The sequence below is a fragment of the Carcharhinus amblyrhynchos genome, chromosome 23 (assembly GCF_965287045.1).
Source record: "Carcharhinus amblyrhynchos chromosome 23, sCarAmb.v2.hapA, whole genome shotgun sequence".
In the NCBI taxonomy this organism is placed as follows: Eukaryota; Metazoa; Chordata; class Chondrichthyes; order Carcharhiniformes; family Carcharhinidae; genus Carcharhinus; species Carcharhinus amblyrhynchos.
Genome location: NC_137346.1, coordinates 4,372,222 through 4,398,767, shown reverse-complemented (window position 1 = coordinate 4,398,767; position 26,546 = coordinate 4,372,222). Strand labels below are relative to the sequence as shown.

General features: G+C 40.8%; 1 protein-coding gene and 1 long non-coding RNA gene across 5 annotated transcripts in view; one reads left to right on the top strand and one right to left on the bottom strand.

The window, feature by feature from the left end:
• Window positions 1-24,462, top strand: part of LOC145357332 (uncharacterized) — a 76,950-nt gene extending 52,488 nt beyond the window's left edge. Inside the window, exon 4 of the long non-coding RNA XR_013889284.1 lies at window positions 23,932-24,462. This is a non-coding gene — a long non-coding RNA (uncharacterized LOC145357332). The remainder of the gene's footprint in view (window positions 1-23,931) is intronic.
• bcas3 (BCAS3 microtubule associated cell migration factor) overlaps window positions 1-26,546 on the bottom strand; it is an 891,691-nt gene that overhangs the window by 735,559 nt on the left and 129,586 nt on the right. The gene's annotated exons all lie outside the window — the stretch shown is intronic.

Here is a 26,546-nt window from a genome sequence, read left to right as displayed (position 1 = left end):
TATTTTTCCTGCCAAAATGAACAGTTTCACAATTTGCCAGATTTATGCACTGATTTACCGTATCTAAATCCCATTGTCGCCTCCTTATATTTTCTTCACATCTTACTTTGCTACCCATCTTTATGTCATCAGCAAATTTGGCATCCATCCCTTTAATCCCTTTATCCAAGTCATTTATATAAATTGTAAACAGTTGAGATCCGAGCACTGATGATCCCTGTGGCACACCACTCATTGCTTCTTGCCAACTTGAAAAAGACCCATTTATGGCTACTTTCTGCTTCTTGTTAATCAGCCAATCTTCCACCCATGTCAATATGTTACACTGCATAACATAAGCTTCTATCTTCCACAATAACCTTTGATGTGGCAATTCATCAAATGTCCTCTGGATATCCAAGTACAGTACGTCCATCAGTACTCTTTTATCCACAGCCCATGTTACTTCCTCAAAGAACTCCAGTAGGTTGGTTCAACATGATTTTCCTTTCACAAAATCATGTTGACTCTGCCTGATAATCTTGAACTTATTCAACAGCCCTGCTATAACTCCTTTAATAATAGCTTCTAATATTTTCCCTATGACAGATGATAAGCTATCTGGCCTGTAGTTTCCCACTTCCTGACTCTTTCCCTTTTTGAATAATTTACATTTGCTATCTTCTAATCTAACGCTTCAGAAAATTAAAACCTGTGCATCAACTATCTCTCTAGATCCTTCTTTTAAGATCCTCGGATGAAGTTCATTGAGATCTAGGCACTTGTCATCCTGCAGCTCCAATAATTTACTCAGTACCACTTCTCTGGTGGCTGTAATTTTCTTGAGTTTCTGCCTCCCTTTCATTTCTTGATTTATATCTGCTGCTGGGATGTTGCTTGTATCCTCTACAGTGAGAATTAACGCAAAGTACCTGTTCAATTCATCTACCATCTCCTTGTTTTCCATTATCATTTTCCAAAATTACTTTCGACTGTAGTAATGTCCACTTTGTTAACCCCTTCCTTTTTTAAATATTAATTAAAGCTCTTACCATCTGTTTACATATTTCTGGCTCGCTTTTCTGCTTACTCTATTTTTTTTCGTCCATATTAATCTATTAATCATGCTTTACTGTTCCTTATGTTCTGACCTGCCACAAGTCTTAGCACAATTGCATGCTTTTTCTTTTAGTTTGACACTACCTTTAACATTTGGAATGTATCTATTCAGTCCATTCTGAATTATCTCCTTAAATGTTTGCTGCTACATCTCTATTCACCTATCCCTCATTCTAATTTGCCAATTCGCTTTGACCAGTTCAGTTTTCATGCCTTCACAATTGCTCTTATTTAAGTTTATGAACATAGTCTCAGACCCACTCCTCTCTCCTGTAAGCTGAATGTAAAATTCAATCCTATTATGGACGCTGCTACCTTTGGTACCTTCACAAGAGATTGTTAACTATTCCCATCTTGTTGCACAATACATGATCTAATATAGTCCGCTCTCTGGTTGGCCACAGATCATGCTGTTCCAAAAAATGATTCCAAAAACATTAAAAGAACTCCTTAACTAGGCTACCTGTGCCCATCTGACTTTTCCAATCTAAATGTAAATTAAAATTTCCCATTATTATCACCATACCTTTCTGACAAGCTCTGATTATTTCTTCCTTTATGGTCCATCCTCCCATGTGGTTACTTTGGGGGGAGGGGGCAGGGGGGTGCTGTACACAACTCCCACTACGAAGTGACTTCTTGCCTTTGCCATTTCTCATCTCTACCCAAACTGTTTCCACATCTTGGTTTTCTGAACTTGGATCACCCCTCTTTATTGTGCTAATATCATCATTAACTAACAGGGCCACCCATCTACTTTTATCTTGCTTCCTGTGCTTCCTAAATACCGTTCAATATTCAGATCTCAATCTAGGTCCTCCTGCAGCCACATCTTTGTAATGGCCATTAAATTGTACTCATTTATTTCTATATGCACTCACAGTTCCTCTGTCTTGTTTCTGCACATTGTTCACCATTCTACTGAGGCCTAGATGATGCAGGCTCCAGGCAACACTGCCCATCTACTGGATCTTGTCCAGCTGAGGTTGGCACTGGGCCAGAAAGAGTGATGGCCTGAACAACAAGAGGCATGGAGCCTCAAGAAGGTCTGGATGCTGGCAATCAAGCCAATATAATGGCTAGCATAGGCTGTGCCACAAGAATTTGGTAGATGGTGCACCTTATCTACAGATGAGTGAAAGGCAACGCCAGGGATGTCTCTGCATGTCCCAGAATGTGGTTGCTTAAAATATCATCTTCTCCACAAGGATCTGTGGTCACAAGGCTTTGGAGGCAATCCCATGACAGTGACATTAAAAGTCAATTCCATCCTAAATGTCTTTACTTGTGGTTCCTTTCTGTGCTCCACTGGGGTCCTGTGCAGCATCTCCTAGTCAGCAACACAAAAGTGCATCTGGGAGGTGACAGATGCCCTGTTCAGGACAGCACACCAATTTGTCCAAGCCCACCTGGATCCCGAAAGCAAGTGTTTCGCAGCAATCACGGGTTTTCCATAAATTTAAGGGTTTATTGATGGCACACAGGTGGCCTTGAGAACACCCCAGCATCAGCCAGTCACATTCATCAAGAGAAAAAGGCTTCCAATCTCTGGACATAAAGTTGGCTTGTGATCACAGAAGACAAATCCTGCATGTTTTTGCTTGGTATTGAGGGACATCATCCAATGCCTACATCTGATCAACTCCCAGGTGTCACAACAATTGCAATGCTGGCTTTTTAGGGCAATGGATGTCCCCAGAAGATCTGGCTGATGATGCCAGTTCACCGTTGCAGCGGTGCTGCTAAGAAGAGCTACAATGCCACAGGCCTCCACAAAGTGCACAATTAAACAGACAATATGCCACATAAAGGTGGGATTCAGAACTTTTGATCACTCAGGCAGGGCATTCCAAAACTCATCACGAAGAGTATCCCAGATCACTGTTATCTGCTATGCCCTGCACAACCTTGTTATACAAAAGGGGGGTGTCTTGGTTGAGGGAGAAATGGAGGACTGTGATGTCTCCTCTGATGATGAGGACAGTGAAGAGGATGGTTACGATAAGGGCCAGTGTGCTGGGGAGACACATGCAGAGTCATTGCAAGAGAATGATGTGGCCATGACAATCTGATAGCTAACGGGTTCAAGATAGAATAAGCTGCCAAGACATTTCCTTCACTATGTGGTTTCCTGTCCTCCGGGCGGACTGGGCAAGATGCTATTTTGGAAAGTTGGTCCAAACTCAATACACCTGTAAACATAGAAAAACATAGAAAATAAGAGCAGGAATAGATCGTTCCTATGTTTTCACATAGTCCATTTGTATGGCAAATTGAAAGTAATATCGAATTTTAAAGTTTATTTCTTAGTCACAAGTAGGCTTACATTAACACTGCAATGAAGTTACTGTGAAAATCTCCTTGTCGCTACAAAGAGAGAGAATTTAGCACAAGCAATGCACCTAACCCATATACCTTTCGGTCTGTGGGAGGAAACTGGAGCACCCAGAGGAGATCCACACAGATACAGAGAGAATGTGCAGACTCCGTACAGACACTGACCTGAGCTGGGAATTGAATCCGGGATTCTGACGCTGTGAGGGAGCAGTGCTAACCACTGTGCTACCACGCCATGCTGGCATCTTACCTCGGCAGGGATGCACTCATGTCACCTTCAGACTTACTCCCAATGGGAGAAGTGCAGACTTTGCAGACAGCTCCTTCAAGCGGAACTCAATATATGGGTACACACAGAAAAGCAATAGAGGCTGCTCTGAACCCCCTTGACACAGTACCTGAATCTAGCCAAGTCACTGCCTGACATTAGGTTGACCCTGATCATCAGTTTCCTGGTGAACCTGCAAATAAATGTTAAGTAAGAGAATCGTCAAACATTTGCCAGTAAGCCCTTCACCGGCAGTGTGGTATTTGTTCTACTTGAGGTGGCAGCATTGCAGATTTCTCTACAAGTGGTACTTGAAGGCAACTGGTACCCCTGAGGCTAGTTACATTTTTTGTCTAATGTCTGGGATATAAAAGGGGTCATTTTCCTTCATGCACGCACATGCACAAGCGTTCTCGATCTTCCAGACAGATGAGTTGGACGGCTTTGTGCTGGGCTCAATGATCCCTCAGGACTCAGCATCAGGAATGCTTAAAGATGTTGATGGAGATTTATCTGCTTTCCTTGAGGCAGCATCTGCTAGGTTGATTCTCGAAACATTGCCTGCAGTGAGTGGATGATCAAACAACAAGCGGTACTCGAGCTTCCAGGAAGGGTGGTGAGAGAGACACACCCACTTAGGGCTCCTGCTTTCTTGATGTCTCCTTTTTCTGCTCTATAGCCTAGAGAAAAGTACTTTCCTAAACACAAAAGAGGTATCATTTGTTCACACATGATCCCCTCTCACCAACTGACCAGTTATCCAAACATGGTCATTATAAGTTGATTGTAGGTCCACGGTGTAAACATGAATGGATTATGGCTGGATGAATTTCTTTTCTGATCAGAGTCCATTATCCAAAATAATTACACCGAATGCTTGCTTCCTGTCCAGTTGAATACCTGGATGCTGTTCGGATGTTTAGTGAATGGGTCAGGAGATGTGGTCATTCACATTCCTTGATGGTAGTTTTCTTTGATCGTTCTTCCAGTCAGGCTGACTCCATTTTGATGGTTTTAGAATGTATACGGTATAGCCATGCAAATGTTCAGTCATTTTAGAAGCTGTTGTTTTAAGACTGTGATTTGCTGTTACCGTCCTTGGAAAGGTGTTTTCAGCCCAATAATTAAATAAAGTCATTTTCAATATAAAGCATGGGTTTATAACACTTATATTAGTTGATATAGCAATGCAGAGGTTTTCAAAATACACAAGTCTTAAAAATAGATGATCTAAATTTAAAAAAAAGAGGGAATTCCAGGCAATGTGGTTAATTCCTGCAATACTTCTACTCTCTAGCTAACCAAGACCCATCATCACATAATCAATGGGATAAATTATCTGGCATAGTCCTCCAGACAGACTGCAAGTAGCTCCAGACCAAGTACACCAATTTTTCATAAACTGGACCAGAGCCAAGGAAAAATGGCAATCTGCGAGCAGATCTGAGAAATAAGAAATGTTTACCCCACATGTGCCAAATAACACATGCCGAGACGGCAGAGTCAAATTCACAACAGAGTGAAGAGCACCACTCAACCACTAACGTACTAGATCAGACAAGTACAACTTCCTTGCATTTGTGCACTGTCACCACCAAGCAACCAGAAGACAACCCCAGTGGCACAAGGCTGCTACTCAGCAACTTACTTTCTTTAAAAGTAAGACTCCCTCTTCTGTCTGCTAAGACACTGATGGCCTGGTACTTCACAGTATTTCCTCTGCAATCAGCAACAAACACCGCAATGCATTCTATAATTAATGGAAGGACACTTCAGCAAATAAACCCAGCAGCATTTATTTTCCAAGCAGCTACTTCTTCCCGGCCAGTCACAGTGTGCTTTGTAACAACTGGAAAAGGTATTCATCTGAAGAGGACTGAACAGTGATTTGAAGTCAACCCTTAGTTTCAACCGCTTAAGTCACAAAAATTGATCAATCATGAATAATCTTCAGAACACACAAATATCTGGGGGGAAGAAGCACCAAGAAGTCATTCTGGTGCAAGATCAGCAAAATGGTCTGCCGTTCCAACTTAAAGTCAGGAAGTAATTAATTTTGGCATTTAAATCTTGTATAATGTATAGGTATGAGAATGACATTACTTTGCAAATGCCAACAACTGTGCAATAACTAAATATGGTGCTACCACTTGCAGAGGTTTGTGCAGTACAAATGCTACGGTGTGGTTACAGTCAATGAATTCAGTGACCTTTTCACACTACAGTACTCATGACAACTCAATTACTTAAGTCACGAAATTTAGTTCCCAAATTTTGGATCAACATCAATGCTGTTCGGGGGAAGAATCATTCACCACAACAAAAACCCCCAGCTTTTAATCAAAAGGATGGGTGGGGTTGTTAATCTTCACTCAAAATGGACATTTAGAAAAAGTATCTTCCTTTTGTTGGAACCAGTGTGGACAGCACGGCATTTACTGGAATACAATGGGCACATTTATGACACACGCACAAAGAATAGTACTTGGGGTTTGAAGCTGGCCGCAAATATCAGAGATGGAAGCACTTAAGCAGTAAATGAGAAAAACCTGCACTCAATAGTATTTAAAATTTAATTTTTTAAAAATAATACTCTCATCTAAGATGCGTCAATTTAAAGAAAATGTGTGTAAAATACAAGAAATGTAGTCACAAGTTAAGATAATGAGGACAAAAAGGAACAAAGTAAATTAAATTCACATTTTAACGCACAAAATCCTGCTTATGCTCAAAGACATTTGAAACAGACAGAAATGTCAGTGCTCATCACAAATGTGCAAATAATTAAAGTTGAAAATGGTAAGTATCAACGTGATTTGAACTAGCAAATTTAAACCAGACCAAATTAACGTTTGGGTTCTGGGACAGTTCTGTCAAGAGAGGAGATCAGTAAGTGAACTGTTTCATTTGCGTTTGATTCAGTTAATATGTTGTTGGGGAAGGGTCGATGGGGTGAAATAAAGAACACGATAGAAATCTTTAACAGCATAGTTTTGTTGACCAATTTAATACAAGTCAACAAAATAAAAACCAAAAGCTGAAAAAATGACAACTGAACTTAATTCAAATTAAATACAACATTACAGATTAGGGTAGGTCTGAAATAAATCATATATGTTGTGCATCTGGCACATTTTCATCACTCTTTAGAGATAGGAGTAGGCCATTCAGCCTCTCAAATCTGCAGTGCCATCATGGCCGATTGACATCACAAATCCATTTACCCATACTTAAATTTAAGGTTATCCAAAACTCTGCTGTCCATACTTTCATACATACTAAGTTCCATTCACCTATCATCCCTGTGTTCAATAACCTACAACCACAAGCAACATAGTCATACAGTCATAGAGGATTACAGCATGGAAAAAGGCCCTTCGGCCCAACAAGTCCATGCTGCCCCTTTTTTTAACCCCAAAGCTAATTCCAATTGCCCATGTTTGGCCCATATCCTTCTAATCCATGTAACTGTCTAAACGCTTTTTAAAAGACAAAATTATATCCGCTTCTGCTACTACCTCTGGTAGCTTGTTCCAGACACTCACCACCCTCTGTGTGAAAAAAATTGCCCCTCTGGACTCTACTGTATCTCTCCCCTCTCACCTTAAACCTATGCCCTCTAGTTTTAGACTCTCCTCCCTTTGGGAAGAGATATTGCTGATCTATGCCCCTCATTATTTTATAGATCTCTAAAAGATCACCCCTCAGCCTCCTACGCTCCAGAGAAAAAGTCCCAGTCTATCCACCCTCTCCTTATAACTCAAACCATCAAGTCCTAGTAAATCTTTTCTGTAATCTTTCTAGTTTAATAATATCATTTCCATAATAGGGTGACCAGAACTGTACACAGTATTCCAAGTGTGGCATCACCAATGTCTTGTACAATTTCAATAAGACGTCCCAACTCCTGTATTCAATGTTCTGACCAATGAAACCAAGCCTGCCGAATACTTTCTTCACCACTCTGTCCACCTGTGACTCCACTTACAAGGAGTATTGTATTTTAAAATTCTTACCCAAATTTTCAAACCCCTCTGTGGTCTCATCCCTCCCTGTCTTTATAATTTCCCTCAGCCCCACAACTCTCTGAGATATTTCCACTCATCTAATCCTCTTAACCTCTTCAACATCACCAATTTCAGCCTCCCCATCACTGGTGGCCACGTCTTCAGCTGCCTAGGTCCCAAACTCTGGAATTCACTCCCTATATCTGTCCAATTCTCCCCTTTCCTTTCTTTAAGGTGCTCCTTTACCCTACCACTTTTGGCCATCTGTCTTAATGTCACCTATTATGGCTCAATGTCTAATTTTGTCTTCTAACAATCCTATGAAGTGCATTGAAATATTTTATTTTGTTAAATGCACTATACAAATAAAAACTATTGCTATTACCACATTTGCTTCATATCCAATGACACCCTTCACTAGCAAAAAAATCTACCTGACTCAATTGTCCCAGCATTCACAGCCTGTCAGGGAAGACAGTTCCAGATTAACATGAAACTTTGTTAAAGTATGTGCTTCCTGATTTTGCTCCTGAGTGACTTAGCTCTAATTTTACGATCACATTCCCTCGTACTCAACTCCCCTACAATGGAAATAGTTTTTCCATATTCACTTTATCAAGTTACTTTAGACATGACTGGATCAAGTCTCAGTCTTCTAAACTTGAGTACTCTAACTAAAACTTCTGTTTTAAAGAGCAAAAATAAAAGTCACCAAGTCATTCCTAGTTTCTCCTGGCCTTGAGCAGCATCTGAGGACTCAGTCCAAAAATACAGAACATCTTTCCTGTCCGCACTTAACTGTCTTAACAAGCCTCAGTTTTTGGTGCCTCACTAAGAGGTCACGTGCAGGTTAGGTGCACTGACCCAAACAGGCGCCACAGTGTGACGACTGGGGGAATTTCACAGTAACTTCATTGCAACATTCATGTTTGCCTTACTTGTGAATAATAAATAAAACTTTCAAAAAAGGCTTGCATGGTTGAACATAAACCGTTCACTGGTAACCCATAATTATCTACAACTGTAAGGTACATCCCTGCATGGTGCTGTCTCCATGCTGGCTCCTTCCAGCATCTACTTGTAATGTCCTAACTATGTTAGACGTTGTGGGTTTTACACAAAAATAAAAATACGTGGTTTACACACTTCAAAATAACAAGAGGTTGATTAATGATGCAGGTGCCTGTACACAGTACAAAACTAAGCAGCAGCCCGTGAAACACCCCAAAGACATCACCATTAAATCATGGACTGGTTTTTAAAGAAATTATGCAATCACTTAAATGTATAACACAATGGTACACAATCTATCATGTGACTCTCCAATTCATATCGTGTGCCAGGCCATTCCCCAATTCCACATTAACCTTTGATCTGTCCTTGTACTGCACCTCCCACAAGTCCTCAATCAAATATATTTAGAATACAACCTTGCTTTAGGTGCTACCCTCCTCACTGTCCATCAACCATTGCTTCCTCCCACACCCTGCCTCCCTCCCTCAAGTTTATGAGTCTATAAATTCAGACTGGAGGCTTTATGATTATTCCAGATCCCATTCTTTTCATGTTTGGAGGAATGTTGGTTCAACACTGAAATTGTAGTATTCTGTGTTCCCGGTATTTGGTTTTCTCCATTCAATTTGCTTTTTGCACTACTTCATGTTGAACTTATTTTTATCAACAACCAATTTGCTTTATGGGTTTATTCAGGTTCTTCCAGGATGTTCACTCCGTTCCTTCTAAAATTGACTCTTTTTCAGTTGGATCCGCCATGATCTTGCTGGAAGTTCCACTTGTTTCACAATTTCAGCCTCATATTTGTTTATCCACTTACTTTCCAATCGCTTTTCAAGCTCGTGAATCTTTTCATTCAGCTTGGCAACTATTTGGGTGAGTTCAGTTCTTTTTGTTTCAGAGTTCTCTGTTTTTAATCTGGATTTGCTCTTCTATACTGCGCATCTCAGCTTTCATGTTCATCAGATTGGATCAAAGGTCAATAATTCCATTGCTCTTTTTACGATCAAGTTCCAACATTTCATCAGTTTTGGTAATTATTTCAACCAACTGTTCTGATTCATCAGCAATCCCTTTTCCTGTTCCAGCTTCAGTTTCATGCTGTTTGTGCTAGCTTGGAGTTTAGTCATTTCTGAGTTTGCTTGTTACTTGTTCTTCTGTGCTATCCTGTAAGCTCACATTTTGAAATTTTATTTCTGCTAATGGTTTCAAAGATTCTTTAGCAAAGAACAAAGAAGAAAGAAAAGTACAGCACAGGAACAGCCCTTCTACCCTACAAGCCTGCACTGATCATGATGCCTACCTGAACTAAAACTGTATGCACTCACGGAGACCATATTCATCCATTCCCAACATCTAGTTGCCCCTTAAATGCCGCAATCGTACCTGCTCCCACCACCTCCCCAGGCACTGCGTTCCAGACATTCACCACCCTCTGTGTAAAAAAATTTGCCTCGCACATCTCCTTAAACTTCTCCTCATGCACCTTAAACCTATGTCCCCCAGTCTTTGACTTTTCTACCCTAGGAAAGAGCATCTGACTATCAACTCTGTACATGTCACTCATAATCTTGTAGACCTCTGTCAAGTTACCCTCAACTCCACCATTCCAGTGAGAACAAACCGAGTTTATCCAACTCTCCTCATACTAATAACCTCCAGACCAGGCAACATCCTGGTAAACCTCTTCTGTACACTCTCCAAAGCATCCACATCCTCTGATAGTGTGACGACCAGAATTGTATACAATATTCTAAAAAAGGCCTAACTAAGGTTCTGAACAGCTGCAGTATGACCTGCCAATTTTTATATTCAATGCCTCGACCGATGAAGACAAGGTTTCTTGACTACCTTATCCACCTGCATTGCCACTTTCAGTGATCGATGGACATGTACACCCAAATCTCTCTGCCTGTCAATACTCCTAAGGGTTCTGGCGGCATGATGGCACAGTGGTTAGCACTGCTGCCTCACAGCATCAGGGACCCAGGTTCAATTCCTGTGTGGAGTTTGCACGTTCTCCCCATGTCGGCGTAGGTTTCCTCAGGGTGCTCCGGTTTCCTCCCACAGACTGAAAGATGTACTGGTTTGATGCATTGATCCAAACAGGTGCCGTAGTGTGACAACTTTCACAGTAACTTCATTGCAGTATTAATGTAAGCCTTGCTTGTGACTAATAAATAAACTCTACTTTACAATTCCTACATGCTTTGGACATTCCAAAATGCATTATCTCACACTTGTCCAGATTAAACTCTGTCTGCCATTTCTCAGCCCAAATCTCCAACCAATCTATATCTTGCTGTATCCACTGATAATCCTCTTGTGCAACTGTTTAACTTTTTCTTGATCTTCTAGATTCTTGATTTTGATTTCAATCATGTCACTTTTCAAAACTCAAATGGTACTCAGTACAGCTGCGGCATCCTCTGCTAGATCCTTGAGCATCAGGTTTACATTTACAAATCTCAGTTCTGTCTTTTATTTCTCTGTTTGCAAAGAGCTTTATCCTTGTCCGTTATTTTACTTCCACTGATGGCCAGGTCTGTCTCAGTCGAAATCTGGCAATTTTGTAATTGTGCTAATGGGGGCTTCGTTCACTGCTCACAGCTTGGAACGTTGAGCAGCTTTTCCTTTCAATGCCTCCTCTTTTCAGATGTTTTCAGTGTCTTCCTTATGCATCTTTGTTTCCTCCTGGAATGTCGAGTATTGCTGAGTTTTCTCCGCTAAATGGTTCTTCATAAATTCATATTGCTTTTCTCTGTAATTTTCCAGTTGCTCAAACTTGGACCTGAGGAATTCTTGTAGCAAGAGAAGATACTTCAACAGATCTTCCTTTCTTCCTGAAGTTCAGTGGCTTCACTTCAAGTTTTTATGTAATTCAACAGAGTCTCCTTGAGTTTCTCCTGTTCTGCTTCCAACCTGTTATTCAAAGTTCTTCATGTTATTGAAGGGTTATGTACTCCTTATGCATTTGATTATGAAGGACAAATTTCTTTCAACTATTTGTGTTTGTGTCGACCACTCAACCACTGCGCTTCAGTGCATTGTTTTGTTGCAATGCATAGTTCCAAAAAAGCTATTTCTGAACTAATGTAGCAGTATTCAACATTTTTTTTAACTTGTCATGGTTATCCAGGGGCACATGTTGCTTTCTTAGTGAGACTTTAAGGGCTGCAACTTCTTTGAATGCCTTTTCTACTGCTATTATACCCGGCTATACTTCCAGTTGAATTCTTCCAACTCAGCTTTGATACAAACATTTTTTGTTTGTTTCATTTTTGCAGGTTTTGTTCCTTCTGGATTACCTCAGATTGCTTTACTTCATTCACAGTCACTTGCTCATTCTGCCCTGCTGCCTGCTGTTGCAGTTTGGGTAATGTGTCAGCATTTTCAAAAAGCTCTATTTTTAAGCCAATTGGCTGCTATTCTCTTCCGTCTGTACTAAACTCTTCAGCCATTTGCTTAGGTATTGTCTACCTTGGCCTGGGATTTCCTGTTTCTCTCACTCTGAGGCTGCTGTTTCCCTCAACTGGGGTCTCCTCGTCCTTTAGGGGTAGGTAAGGTTATTTGGGGTGTTCTAGATCTTTTTTAAGGGCTGTACTCTTCACAGCTTCAGTTTAAAGCATTTGTCAAAGCTTTTTTATATCTCATCAAATGTGTTTGAGGATTCATCGACATCTTGTCTTCCTTAGGATTATCTCATCCACAAATACACCAAACAAATATAAAACGTATTATATCTCAAGCAGGCAGACAGGCCGGGCATGTTTGAAGATAAGTAGCAGGGCAGATGTATCCCAGTGTGAAACATCTGTCTCAAAATATTGCCTCTCACTATTTGTTCTCTCAGACCCAACTCTGATTTTGTCATCAAACTTGCCTACAAGGGTGGTCTGTTGTTGTCTGGCATACTAACCTCTACCTTAAAGAGGCTGAGCGCCAACTCTTGGACACTTCCTGCTTTCTCCCCCTGCTCCATGATCCCACCACTGAATATCAAGCAGTTGTTTCCCAGACTAATAAATGAAACAAAGTTACCTCAACTTCTCGGGATATGAGCATCACTGGCATGGCCAGCCTGTCCATCCCTAATCACCTTTGAGAAATTGGTGGAGGATCAGTTTCTTCAGCCACTGCAGTCCATCTAATTTAATTACAACCACAATGCTGCTGGAGAGGAAGTTCCAGGATTGTGACCTAGTGACAGTGAAGGAACAGTAATATAGTTCCAAGTCAGGATGACATTTGACTTGGAGGGGAATTTACAGGTGGTGCTCCTGTTCTTCTAGGTAGTTGAGGTCACAGGCTGGTTGAAAGAGCCTTAGTGAGTTGCTGCAGTGTATCTTGTAGATGCTGCTGTCACTGTGCACAAGTGATGCAGGGTGTGAATACGTACGGTAATGGATGGGGCGATAACCATGCAGTTTGTTTTGTCTTGGATAATGCCAACCTCTTTGAGTGTTGCTGGAGCTGTATTCATCCAGGCATGTGGACAATATTCCATCAAACTCCTCATTTGTGCATTGTGGATGGCGATCAGGCTTTAGGGAATCAGAGAGTTATTTGCCGCAAAAGTCTCTGAGCTGCACTTGCAGCCAAAGTATTTATGTGGCTAGTCCAAATAAATTTCTAGTCAGTGGTAAACCCCAGGATGTTGTTGTTGGGAGGTTCAGCAGTAATAAGGTAATTAAATGTCAATGAGAGACGGTTGGATTTTTTCAAGTTGATGTTGACCATTGCCCGGTGCTTGTGTGACACGAATGTTACTTGCCATTCATCAACCCAAGCCTGAATGTTTCCCAGGTCTTGCTGTATGCGGAGACCAGTATCGGTATTTGAGGGATAAGAAATGGATTGGCATATTGTGCAATTATGTTCCTAAGTTCTAATCATAAGCAAATATCCCCCACTTCTGACCTAATGATGGAGGGAAAGTTAATGATGAAGTTGCTGAATGATGGGCCTCAGACATCATCCTGAGGAACTCTTGTGGCAACGTCCTTCCCCAGCAACCATTTTCCGCTATGCTGAATATGACTTCAACCAGTGGAGAGATGTCCCCTGATTCTCATTGATATCAATTTCATTGCGCTTCTTGATGGCACACTCAGTGAAATACTGCCTCGATATCAAAAGCAGTCGCTCTGGAATTCAGCTCTTTTGTCCATGTTTGAACAAAGGCTGTAATGGGGTCAGGAGCTGAGTGGTCCTGGCGGAATCCAAACTGAACATTGTTGGGCAGATTGGTACTGAATAAATGCCGCTTAACAGCACTATCAATGACACCTGCCATCATTTTACTGAAGATGAGAGTAGAATAATAGGGCAGTGATTGGTTGGATTGGATTTGTCGTACTTTTTGTGGACAGAACACATCTGGATAATTTTCTACATTGTCAGGAAAATGCCTATGTCATAGGTGTACTGGAACAGCTTGCCTGTTGAGATAGGGTCCATCTAAATTAGAGTGGGAGCACTGTCCTGCCATACATATAATTAGGACTGAAGATGGGGCTAATAGCTAAGAGGGAAAAGATACTACTTTGTATTATTCGCCCCTGAAATATCACATATAATAGTTGTTTATTGATCAGCGACCTCCAGTATTTATTAATGATCAATGGCAAAAGCAAGGAGTAAGAATACCTTCTGAATATTACGCAAATTAAAAAGGAACTGGACAACAAATTACGGTGTCCATGTGATCTCTCACTAGGATTAAGCATGTGTGTCACTTCACCCAAGTGATTTGCTTTGATTGATGATGGCACACGGAATAATGGGCGGCCCATACCAAATTAACAAAAACTTGTTGTTCAACAAGATGAAAAAGTGAGATGTTAATGAGATACATTTTTCTGTCTCCTTGGTACAAAATGTCTGGATGATTCTGTCAAAGAACATTTTTGTCCCTCTTGTTTAAATTTCTCATTAAAATTCTAAGTTCCTCTAATAAACACACTTCTCAAAAGTGCCAAGATGAAAATCAATGTCTTAATTAATTATGGCTGAATTCCAAAAGATGGAAAGTAGAATGATATGCAATTGGTTAAGGTTGTATGATGGGGAGTTATCAGCACACCATTCATAGGCCAAGACATGTCCATTAATCTTTCACATCAAATTCAAATTAGGTCTAGGTGATGTTTTGGAAACATGGCTGAAATACTTCCATAGATCCAAGTTATTTGCGTTATCCTCTCAAGAGAAAAGGTGCTCATCACAGGGTTCAGAAAAGTTGAATAAACTTGCAGAATCCAAGATTACTGTATCCTGTGGTCAATATAGTAGCAGCATTTTTCATTGAGTTTTGAGCTAGTTTTTGCTGTCTCTTTACCTCCTCTCTTTATGCACACTTTAGAGAAATGCTAGCAATTCATATTAAGAATTAAGAACTATGTTGATCCTTGATGCCCCTTATTTTTGGATGGCATCTGATTCTCATAACAGATCCTAAAGAATCAATAATTTTGCTGACAAAACTTTAGAAGGTTTTGTCTCGACATAAGAAGTCAACTAACTAAATGATACTGGTTTCAAATTGCTGCTGTTTTGATACCAGACTCAACTTAACAATTAGCTGAAAAGTGAAGAGGGAGAAACAGCCAGATATAAAACTTTTCAGAATGGAATATTAATTGAACCTATTCTACAGGAATTTGACAGAATTGAATTAATTATCCATTTTACACTTTGCCTGATTTTACTTACTGGTGGAAAGTAGCATTGGGCAAGTTTAAAGTGGACAGCCAATCTCTTCATGTCAGTTTCAGGTAAGGTTAAAATTACCAGAGTTTCCTTCTGAAACAACACTGTAACAGTAAGACAACGGATATCTGACTATGTACATGACCACACTGAATCACTGAAAATTAACCTACACCCACTTACCGTGGCATCCTTTTGGACTGCACACTGACCTCTATGCCACACCTCCAGAGAGTCTCAGCTAAACTGAAGACACACAACAATCTCATCAGCAAATTAGCAGGAATCTCTTGGAAAGCCAACACCAGAACTTTAAGATCCTCTCTTACTCAGTAGCTGATTACTGCACATCTGTCTGGAAGAACTGCAAACTGGTAGATGTCCAGCTGAATGCGACCATGAGGAACATCTCGGGAGCAAGCCAGTCAACAAACACAAATTGGCTACCAGTGCTCTGCAACATTGCATCCCCACAAATCCATCGGAAAGCTAGCACAAACACTGAAATGGTTAAAGATTAACCATTCTGATTCATGACTAGGCTGGATTCATTACTTGAAATAAGCCAAATATACAAAAGTATATATAAATATAATCCAAGATCATTTTATAGAAGTGGATATAGTGTCGTCAGGAATGGATGTGTAGTAAATCGTCCACGATTTCCCAATTCTCCAATGGGAATGTGTCATGGTCATCATCCTGATCATGAGACATACATTAAGGAGCTAGCTATTCTTAAATGTTAACATTTTACCAAAAATAAATAAACAAATAGTTATCTTTAAGTGCAGTAGTTCAGAGCACACTCAGTACACAATGATGTCAGCTAACCAGGATGCACTAATGGACACAACCTTATGTGTTCATTTTTCAAACAATCAGCATCCGTGATTCAGATATATTACATTTGGCAGAGGACTCCTCTGCTGTATAAACAACTGCAATTTACCAAGTTTAAAATATGGTTTGAGTTCTTCAATGAGGCACAACTTTGGGCAGAACATTTCAAGAGCAAAATGATTCAAAGTTGGGGAGCAACAAATATGAAAGCATTATCCTGAAGGGGTAGGCCACAAGAAAATTTTCAACAATAAAGGAATGTTTTGCATTGTAGCCCATCACTGACTATGTTGCTCTTTGCTAAATGGCATCATCATCCTCCTGAGTTATTTTAACTGACATTTCAATTCTCCACACTTTGCAACAGATGTTTCAAAGCCAAGCCTGAATTAGGAACATGTTTTGTGTTGTTACATTTGTTTTTTTAGACAGTTGAAATGCCAGTGTTCATCTAGCTTTCAAGTTGCAACCCCGATTGTAACAACCCCTCAGGCATGAGCTTAGGGTCTCTGAGCCACGGCTCCAAGGCTTTACTGCTGCAACAGTTGTAATAAACATGTCCTATGATGTCTCTCAAAATCCAAGATGGCAGCCGACGCCAGCCTGTCCAAACTATCAACAAGGATTACTCTTACTCCAGGATTAAGTCACATCAATGGATATAAGTAATAAAAATCTCAGTATGGTTGATTGTTGGGGCTTGTAAACATACAAGGGAGCTAGGTACAAAAAGCCTCCTCCTGCTATTCAGTTCCTATGCCTGCTGAATTGCATATTCTATATTTCTAAAGTACAGATTGTTGTAAACGCATGAAATGTCACCAAATGTAAAGTGCCAATCCCTCCTCAGCAGGCTGACCCCCACCCCCAGTTGCTGGTCTCCCCCAATTGATCCGACTGCAGAGTGGCAGTGGCACCCCCATCCAACGATCGCCTCTAGGCCCTGCTTCCCATTTGGCTCTGTCCCCTATAGGCCATGCCCCCTTGGCATTGCCTCATGCCCACTGCACAGTGCCAAGATGCCCCCTGGGCATTGGTACTTTGCCCCTTGGGCAGTGCCAGGGGGTACAGGTTGACACTGCCAGGGTGCCCATGTCAGGGGGCAATACCCCCTGCAGCCTGACCCCCTGGGGTCCTTGATTGCCCCCCACTTAACTCCAGCACAGTCGGGCTGTCAGTTTCCCAAATGTGGGGAGCTGGAGTGATCCCCACAGGAGCGAAACACTGTGGCGGGGTGGGAGAGACTAGCGGGCCCAGAGAATTCAGTTCCAAGCCTGCTATTCTCATACAAATGTTATGTAAATTATCATTTCAATGGTCTGTGCGTCTCCACGCTGATTTCAGGCGCGGAGCAGACACCCCCAGAAATCTGGTCATTGGAGGCACAAGCAAACGCCGCGAATTGGCCACCGCAGGAAAATATTAGCATAGTGGAATGGGAGAACCACTGCCAGTTTAAGGGGAAAAAGTAGTATTTGAAAATAAAAATTGAAATGTGTCAGATGTCATTAGCTCAGGTTGGCTGCTGCATTCACAAATGTGCTCCCACATGTAAACAACTGTCATTATAGGAGGGTTAAAGGACCGCTGCAGCGTAAATGTTTTTGGAGCATTGTAGAATCACAGCAGGCGATGCCCAAAATGTTTGATGCTGTTCATCCTGGTTCAATCACTTGCTGCTCTTTTCAAGCCTTGAAATGTCAACATTTTGTAACAATTTAATTCTCGGTGGCCAAAAGTTGCAGCCAGGTTTTGTGATCATCCTTCTCCAGGCTAAATCTAAACCCCAGAGGTGAAGGGCTTGGTGAAGTGACTCAGTTCATGCACGTGGTTTTATTACACTGGGCATACTGCCGTTCATTTTTTTTAAGTCAACTTATCCTGTGCATCGTCTTTAACCATAACCTATGCATGATAAGAAATGTTTGAACTATTCAAATTCTACGATGAGAAAAGCCTGACCATTTAGAGACCAAATTGGCTCTTAAGGTCATGTCACTCTGATTAATCATAGTTATTATATTGGAGGACAAAGAAAAAAAATCACACAGATGAAAACAATTAATCTATTTTTGTAGGCAACAAGTAAGGTGGGTGGTAACTGAGAAGTTCTATAAAAAAAAAATCCTGTCACAATATTCCGCTTTTCTGCCTGACCTCATCACACAACAAACGCTCACCACATGAGAGGCTTTTCAAGGCCTGAAGGGCTACTTTGATTCCACAGCACTGCAGGCATTAGCAGAAGCGTAATTAGGGTAAAAAGTTCAACCACAGCTCCACGTCTAAAGCTGTGCCAGAAATTAACTTCCCCTCATTCACTGTACTGTACTGTACTGAACCGAACTGAACCCTCCCTTAGAGCCCATATTAAAAACACGTTTGGCTTTTATAGAGCTGCTTCCTTTTCAAATTAATTATTATGCCACTTTCTGGATGTAATTTCTAGGAATTGAACCACTACAAGCCAATCTTTGTCTTTCATAGTATAGACTAGTAGCAAAGAAAATGCATTGCGGACTCAGATCTCTCAGATATAAATCATTGTGAACTTAATTGGTAAATATCTATTAAGCTATGGAAGTTGAAGGAATTCAATAGAAACATGCTGTTAAAGTGTGGCTGCGTCAGATTCTTATTTCTGTCGCAGTTTTTTTTGTTGGCCTATCATGCTGGCTTTTGAAGCTAGTTTTGCTTTTTGTTAAGATAGTCAATCCTTTCTGGTGAAGGTATCAGAAATCGCAAGCTGCCTTTTCCTCAGCCACTTGTCCCTCTCGAGGGGATGATATTGAGATTCAACTAGAAAAAGGTGAGACCTCCAACACAAGACCTACAGGCAGAGGATCACTTTTTCTGAAAAGTTGGCATGGTGGCACTGTGGTTAGCACTGCTGCCTCACACCGCCAGGGGCCCGGGTTCAATTCCCAGCTTGAGACACTGTCTGTGCGCAGTTTGCACATTCTCCCCATGTCTGCTTGGGTTTCCTCCAGGTGCTCTGGTTTTCACCCACAGTCTGAAAGATGTGCTGGTTAGGGTGCATTGACCCGAACAGGCACCAGAGTGTGGTGACTAGGAGAATTTCACAGTAACTTCACTGCAGTGTTAATGTAAGCCTTATTTGTGACTAGTAAATAAACTTTAAACTCGCATCTGTTCTGTCTCCAAGAACATGCAGTTTGTTGGTTTGGCTCCTCACAATCACTCAGGGGTCTTGATTCACCAAATCATGATGGTGCCTAAAACAGGGCTTATGATAGCTGACAAAGAAAATATAGATGCTGCACAAAATCTCAAAATTTATAACAAAATCAAATGGACATTGAGGCTTGTAATATATTAATGAGTACATAACCAGGTAAAATGTCCAATCAACATATCTGAATGACATCAGGGATTTAAGCTTCTGTAGTGTAATTCACCGCATTGCATTGTAATTCATGAATGGAGTCAGGTCTGAAAATCTTCAGCATTTTCACTGACAAATGGCAATGTTAAGCTCGAAACAACCAAGGACCCTCTGAATATAAGCTGAAAAGTACCAATAACAGTCCGCTGTTTAAAAAACATCATAGTTGCCAAAAGCACCTTTCAGACTCTTGTCTGCAGGCACATGGACAAACAAGAGACTGCAAACAAGAGATTGCAGTAAGAGAAAAACTGAAAAATAATGTATACTAAAATCATTCGTATAGATACCAGTGAATTAGATGGTATGGATTTGATGCTAAAATTCTCCAGTGGTGAATACCAATACTTTCCAATTTTGACTGGTATTTCTTTTTGTCTGCTCTACCCTTGCAGGTAATGGATGTAAGAGTGGGGTAATCTCCTGTTTCTCTAACAAACAGCAACAGCAATAACGCCAAAGAAACTTGGGTGATTTCCTCTTGATGTTTAGTCATTTCTATTAACAGAGACAACAGGACAGTGGATTTCTAAAGTTGGTTCTTGCAGTTAATAATCAGATTATTTCCTCTCCCAGATGTGTGAGTAAATAATGTCAAAGGAATGTTCTTGGGCAAATAAAGCCTCCTGTGTGTTCTGTTGAGCGAAGATACAAATGCAGGTAATTTGGGCCATTCTACTACCAAGATGCGACAATTTACATTTATATAGCACCTTCAACATAGTAAAAACACCCCAAGATGTTTCACAAAAGTATGTTCAAACAAAATATACAGTTTAACCACAGCACCGAGTAAACACCAGTAACTATTTTCCCTCCAAAGAATACATTTTTATGGATTAACTTCACGTGATCATACAGAAACGAAAGGATAAGAAAAGTCTTTAAAAGTGAGTTCCTGAGCTACAGAGTTGATCGCTTGAAACATCTCCACTGCCAAAAGGAATTAGAAGGTGATGGCCTAGTGGTAATATCACTAGAATATTAATCCAGAAACTCAGCTAAAGTTGTGGGGACATTCTGGAGGCACAGCTAGTATTGAGGAGGCCGAGAGGCTGCAGAGGGACTTGGACGGGTTAGGAGAGTGGGCAAGGAAGTCGCTGATGGAATACAACGTGGGAAGTGTGAGTTTATGTGCTTTGGTAGGAATAGAGGTGTAAACTATATTGTAAATGGGGAGAGAATTCAGATATCGGAAGCGTGAAGGGCCTAGGGAGACCTAGTTCAGGATTCTCCTAAGGTTATCTTGCAGGTTGACTTGGTAGTTAGGAAAGCAAATGCAATGTTAGCATTCATTTCAAGAGGACTAGAATACAGAAACAAAGATGTACTGCTGAGGCTTTATAATGCTCTGGTTAGACCACATTTGGAATACTGTGAGAAATTTTGGGCCCCATATCTAAGGAAGGATGTGCTGGCCTTGGAGAGAATCCAGAGGAGGTTCACAAGAATGATCCCAGGAATGAAAAGCTTCGCGTATGAAGAAGGTTGGAGGACTCTGGGTCTGTGCTCAATGGAGTTTAGAAAGATGGGGGGGAGGAAGATCTCACCGAAACTTAGAGAATACCAAAAGGCCTGGATAGACTGGACATGGGGAAGATGTTTCCATTACTAGGAGAGACTAGGATCCGAGGGCACAGCCTCAAAGTAAAGAGACAATACTTTAGAACTGTGATGAGGAGGAACGTCTTCAGCCAGAGTGGTGAATCTATGGAATTCATTGCCGCAGAAGTTGTGGAGGCCAATCATTGAGTGTATTTAAGACAGAGATAGATAGGTCCTTGATTGGTAAGGGGATTAAAGGTAACTGGGAAAAGGCGGAAAAATGGGGTTGAGAAATTTATCAGCCATCATCTTATGGTTTTATGGTCTTATGGGACACAGGTTCAAATCCTGCCTCAGCAGATTTTAGAATTTGAATTCAATAAAAAATGTCTTGAATTAAGAATCTACTGATGACCATGAAACCACTGTCGATTGTCAGAAAAACCCATCTGGTTTACTATTGTCTGTAAAAAGTCTGACAACACCAGACTTTTTACTGTGTTTACGCCAGTCCAACGCCGGCATACCCACATCATGATTACTATTGTCCTTCAGGGAAGGAAATCTGCCACCCTAGCCTGAACTGGCCTACATGTGGCTTCAGAGCCATAATAATGTGGTTGACTCTCAACTGCCATTGGGCAATACATGCTGGCCAGCCAGCAATGTGAATGCCCCACGAATGAATAAAAAAAAGTATCATGTGAATTAGAAATGTTACACTTAAGAACATAAGAACATAAGAAATAGGAGCAGGAGTAGGCCATCTAGCCCTTCGAGCCTGCCCCGCCATTCAATTAGATCATGGCTGATCTGTCGTGGCTCAGTTCCACACTCCCGCCCTCTCACCATAACCCTTAATCCCCTTGCCTATCAAAAACCTATCAACCCATGTCTTAAAAATATTGAGCGAGGCAGCCTCCACCACTTCAACGGGCAGAGAATTCCAGAGATTCACCACCCTTTGAGTGAAGAAGTTCCTCCTCAACTCCGTTCTAAACCGCCCCCCCTTTATCTTGACGCTGTGCCCCCTAGTCCTACTGTCCTTTCTGAGCAGGAAGAGTCTCTCCACCTCCATCCTATCCATCCCATTCATCATCTTATATGTCTCAATGAGATCTCCCCTCATTCTTCTAAACTCTAACGAGTACAAGCCTAGTTTATTCAGCCTCTCCTCATAGCTCAACCCCCTCAACTCCGGTATCAGCCTAGTAAACTTCCTCTGCACTCCCTCCAAGGCCAAAATCACTTGCTTGATGCTTGACAAGGACGTCCAAACCAAGGCCACCTGACCCCCAAGCCATAGCAGCACAGGCCCATTTGCTCTTATTTTACTTATTTACTACTTTGTTTAATAATTGTGGGTCTGGAGATTTGTAAAATACTATTTAATGCTGTTGCCTCAACGGAAGTCAAGATTACTGGCAACAACAACAAGAAATATATACAATTTTACGCAGCATGAATTTAAACTTTATATCTGGCCCCTGAGGCACAATGATACAAAACACGTTGTTTAAAAATAAGACATTCTTGGACATCTCAGCTCTAACACCAAACAGAAGTGCAATTATAAAAGGATCACTAAAGCAAAGGAATCAAGTGGGCCACATTTTTATCTCAAAAACAATCAAAAACATTAAAAACTTGTATAAGCAGAGAGAATGGTGTTGAGTTGGATTGCTGGGATGGATTTAAACAACTCGGAAAACACACAATGGTGGACATCGATGAGCTATAGAATAAAATGGTCAATGGAACCCAAACAAGGAAAAGTAATAATAAGACCAAGAAAAAATGCAGCAAGTTTAAAAAGATTAAACAAAATTTATAACCTGGCATCACATTGTTGGCATTCAGACTTTAACTTTATTATCATCCTTAATGCTTTTTGATCATGAAGTGGTGACATCTGTTATTTACTTCATACATCTGCCCATATTACTGTATCAATTATGCAAATAATGCAAAATGGTTCAGAAGGAATCAGCTTTATAACTTTAACCTCAAGGCAGTTAGAGCAAAGTATAATTTTGGAACTGTTTTGACAGCTTTTAATCATTTCATAGAATCATTCAGCACCAGTGAAGGCCATTCAACCCAATGTGTCTGTGCTAGCTCTTCGAAAGTCATCCAATTAATCCCACTTTCTCCTGCTCTTGCCCGACGCCCCTCTTTTTTTTTCCTTTTCAAGTATATGTACAATCCCTTTCTGAAAGTTACTATTGAATTTGTTTCCGTCTGTTCACTCATCATCACAACTCAATGTAAAAAATGGATTCTCATCTCCCCTTTGTTCTTTTGCAATCGTTTAATAATGTTCCAAGATGGGGCCGAAGCGAGGTGACTTCTTGTAAGCTGTGCCCAGCATACCTTCAAATTCTATCCTTAATTCTCATTCTATGCTCCTAAAAATTCATTCTAACACTTTGAAACTCTCTAACAATGCTTTAATGCAATTTCTTACAGATTTGGCGCCCTGCTGCTGTCAGACTTTCAAATGGATCTACCTTGCATTAAGTTGATCTTTCTCTACACTCTAGCTATGATTGTAACACAGCATTCTGCACCCTCTTGTTTCCTTCTCTATGAACGATATGTTTTGTCTGTATAGCGCACAAGAAACAATACTTTTCATTGTGCTAATATATGTGACAATAATTTATCAAATTAAATCAAAAATCTTTATCCTCTGGCTACAGACTTTTCTGATGAGGAGATGCTGGCGTTGGACTGGGGTAAATGGTTGGACTTAAACCTGGTGTTGTGAGACTTCTTACAGACTTTTCTGCCAGTGGAAACGGTTTCTCACTACTACATTATCAAAACTCTTCATAATTTTGAACACGTCTATTAAATCTTCCCTGAGCCTTCTCTACTCTAAACAGAACAGTCACAGTTTCTGTAGCTTTTTCATAGATCTGAACTGCCTTGGCTCCGTGTACCACTGTAAAAGATTCCCTGGCCTTTACATACGTCCTAAAGTGTAGTGCCCGGAATTGGAGAGTCATGAGATGGAGATGCCAGCATTGGACTGGGGTGGGCACAGTAAAAAGTCACACACACAAAATACCTGATGGCGATGAAGAAGCAACGTTCCGAAAGCTCATGATTCCAAATAAACCTGTTGGACTTTAACCTGGTGTTGTCAGTGTGATGGTTAATGAGGTTGATTTGCTAGATTATGAACTACTTGATGAATCCTATTCTTGGTTAAACCAGGGAGCCTCATGCTCCCTAAATAAAGCAGGTGTGTCAGACTCCCAGCCTGCATTCAGCAGGAAGCAACTGGAGAGCTGGCTGTGTATAGATGTATGGTGTAAATAAAGTAACTTGGTGACGGGACTTTCACCTTCATGGAGTTATTACACTGAGACTTCTTACAGAATTGGACATAATACAAAGGCTTTTTGAGTTTAGTTTGTAACTGAATTCATTTGCAGTTGATGATTGGACATCAGGGAGTAAACATCACTCAGCTCAACCAGAAGAAAAGCTGGACAGGACAAGGGGGTGGCTGCAAAAAGGCAAATTGTCCAAAGAACCAGATAAAGTCCAGACAATCAAGGAATTGAGGCATGGAAGAATGTCTCAGTGTAATAGCTCCATGAAGGTGAAAGTCCCGTCACCAAGTTACTTTATTTACACCATACATCTATACACAGCCAGCTCTCCAGTTGCTTCCTGCTGAATGCAGGCTGGGAGTCTGACACACCTGCTTTAAATAGGGAGCATGAGGCTCCCTATTTAAGTTAAGGAAACAGAGATCAAAATGTTGAACATTGTACAGTTTCTGAAGAATGCAAGGGAAAAGCAGATAAAGTGTTCTGAACTGAAGAGACAGCTTAAGTACCTAGATGTGATGTGGGAAAATAAACTTCAGAGGTAAATCAAAGGTTTGGTGACATCATAATTACAGTTTGGGAATCGATAGTTAAAGCAATTGTAAATAATTTCTTACAGGGAAGACAAAGGAATCCTGAAGGGGATGCTGGAAACCCTTGATGGAAGCAGCTGAGGGACAGTATTGTTTAAAAGAAGATTTGAAACTGTGTACTTTTGAAAGCGGAATTTGAGGTCACTTGTGTGGAAACTGGAGTTCAATGAAACAAGGTAGATCATGGTATAAGAATCACCTGGGAGGATTCTGAGGAGAAATCCACAAAAAATCAATTGCGTTGAGGATGGAAACTGTCTGACCACAGCCAGCCCGTGTGTTCAAAAGAGACTGTGTGTTATTTGAAACCATTATAATCTAAGATATACTTTGAAACCTGTGGTAACCTTAAAATCTGTGTATATTTGTGAAAATAGGTGGGGTAAAGGAATATTGTATTATATTTAAGCTTTTCATGTTCAATAAATACTTCTTTTCTTGTTGTTAAAACTAACCAGAGGTCCTGTGACTCTGTTCCATCACATTTTCTTATAAAAGTTTAAGTTAAGGCCTTTTGAGCCAGGATTCCATTCTGGGACCTTCCCATCCAGTTAAAACATCAACTGGAATCGTAACAAGGTAAAATCCTTCTATATTGGAGAAGTTGCCAGGAATTTAGAATTCAGTTTAGTCACTGTCAGCTTTACTTGTTCATAAGCCTTTTGCCTGCCTTTCCTAGGCCTGTAGCATGTCTCTTCTCAGTTATCACTTCCTCTGATTATATATCAAAAGACTATCCCAGGGTAGGTTTTCCTTAGACCCATGCCTGAGAAACTAGTATTTATTAGAAATAGAAACAGATTTATTATCACTGATAATCCAATAAAAAAGATCAGCATAAACATCCTTACACATTAGAAAATGGAACTTACTACAACGGGAAGTGGTTGAGGCAAATAGCATAGATATGATTAAAGGGAAGCTAGAAGTACAGTAGGGAGAAAGGGACAGAAAGACATGTGGATATGAGTGGATGAAATGGAGCTGCAGGAGGCTTATGAGAAGGATAAATCTGTTGGGCCAAATGGCCTGCTTTTATCATGTAAGTTCTATATAATATTTAAGACATAGAAACATATTGTGTCATTCCAACCCATCAGCACAGCCTCAGGATTCCCTGGAACTAACACAAGATGTAGATGTTATTTTAATAAGGTACAAGTGGTGTTTCCAGCATCCTGCTCACTTTCCAGAGAAATTTCTCAAGGTTAGCACTCAGGATTTAGCGCAGAATCTGGCCAAACAGAAGCAGGCTGAAGATAATTGAGGCCCAAATGAATTTTCATTCAATTTCTCCTCTGATTGTACCATCACCACCTCGTCCATCCAGATTGATTTGCCCACTGAAGAAAATCTCTCTCTTCGCCACACTACCAAGTG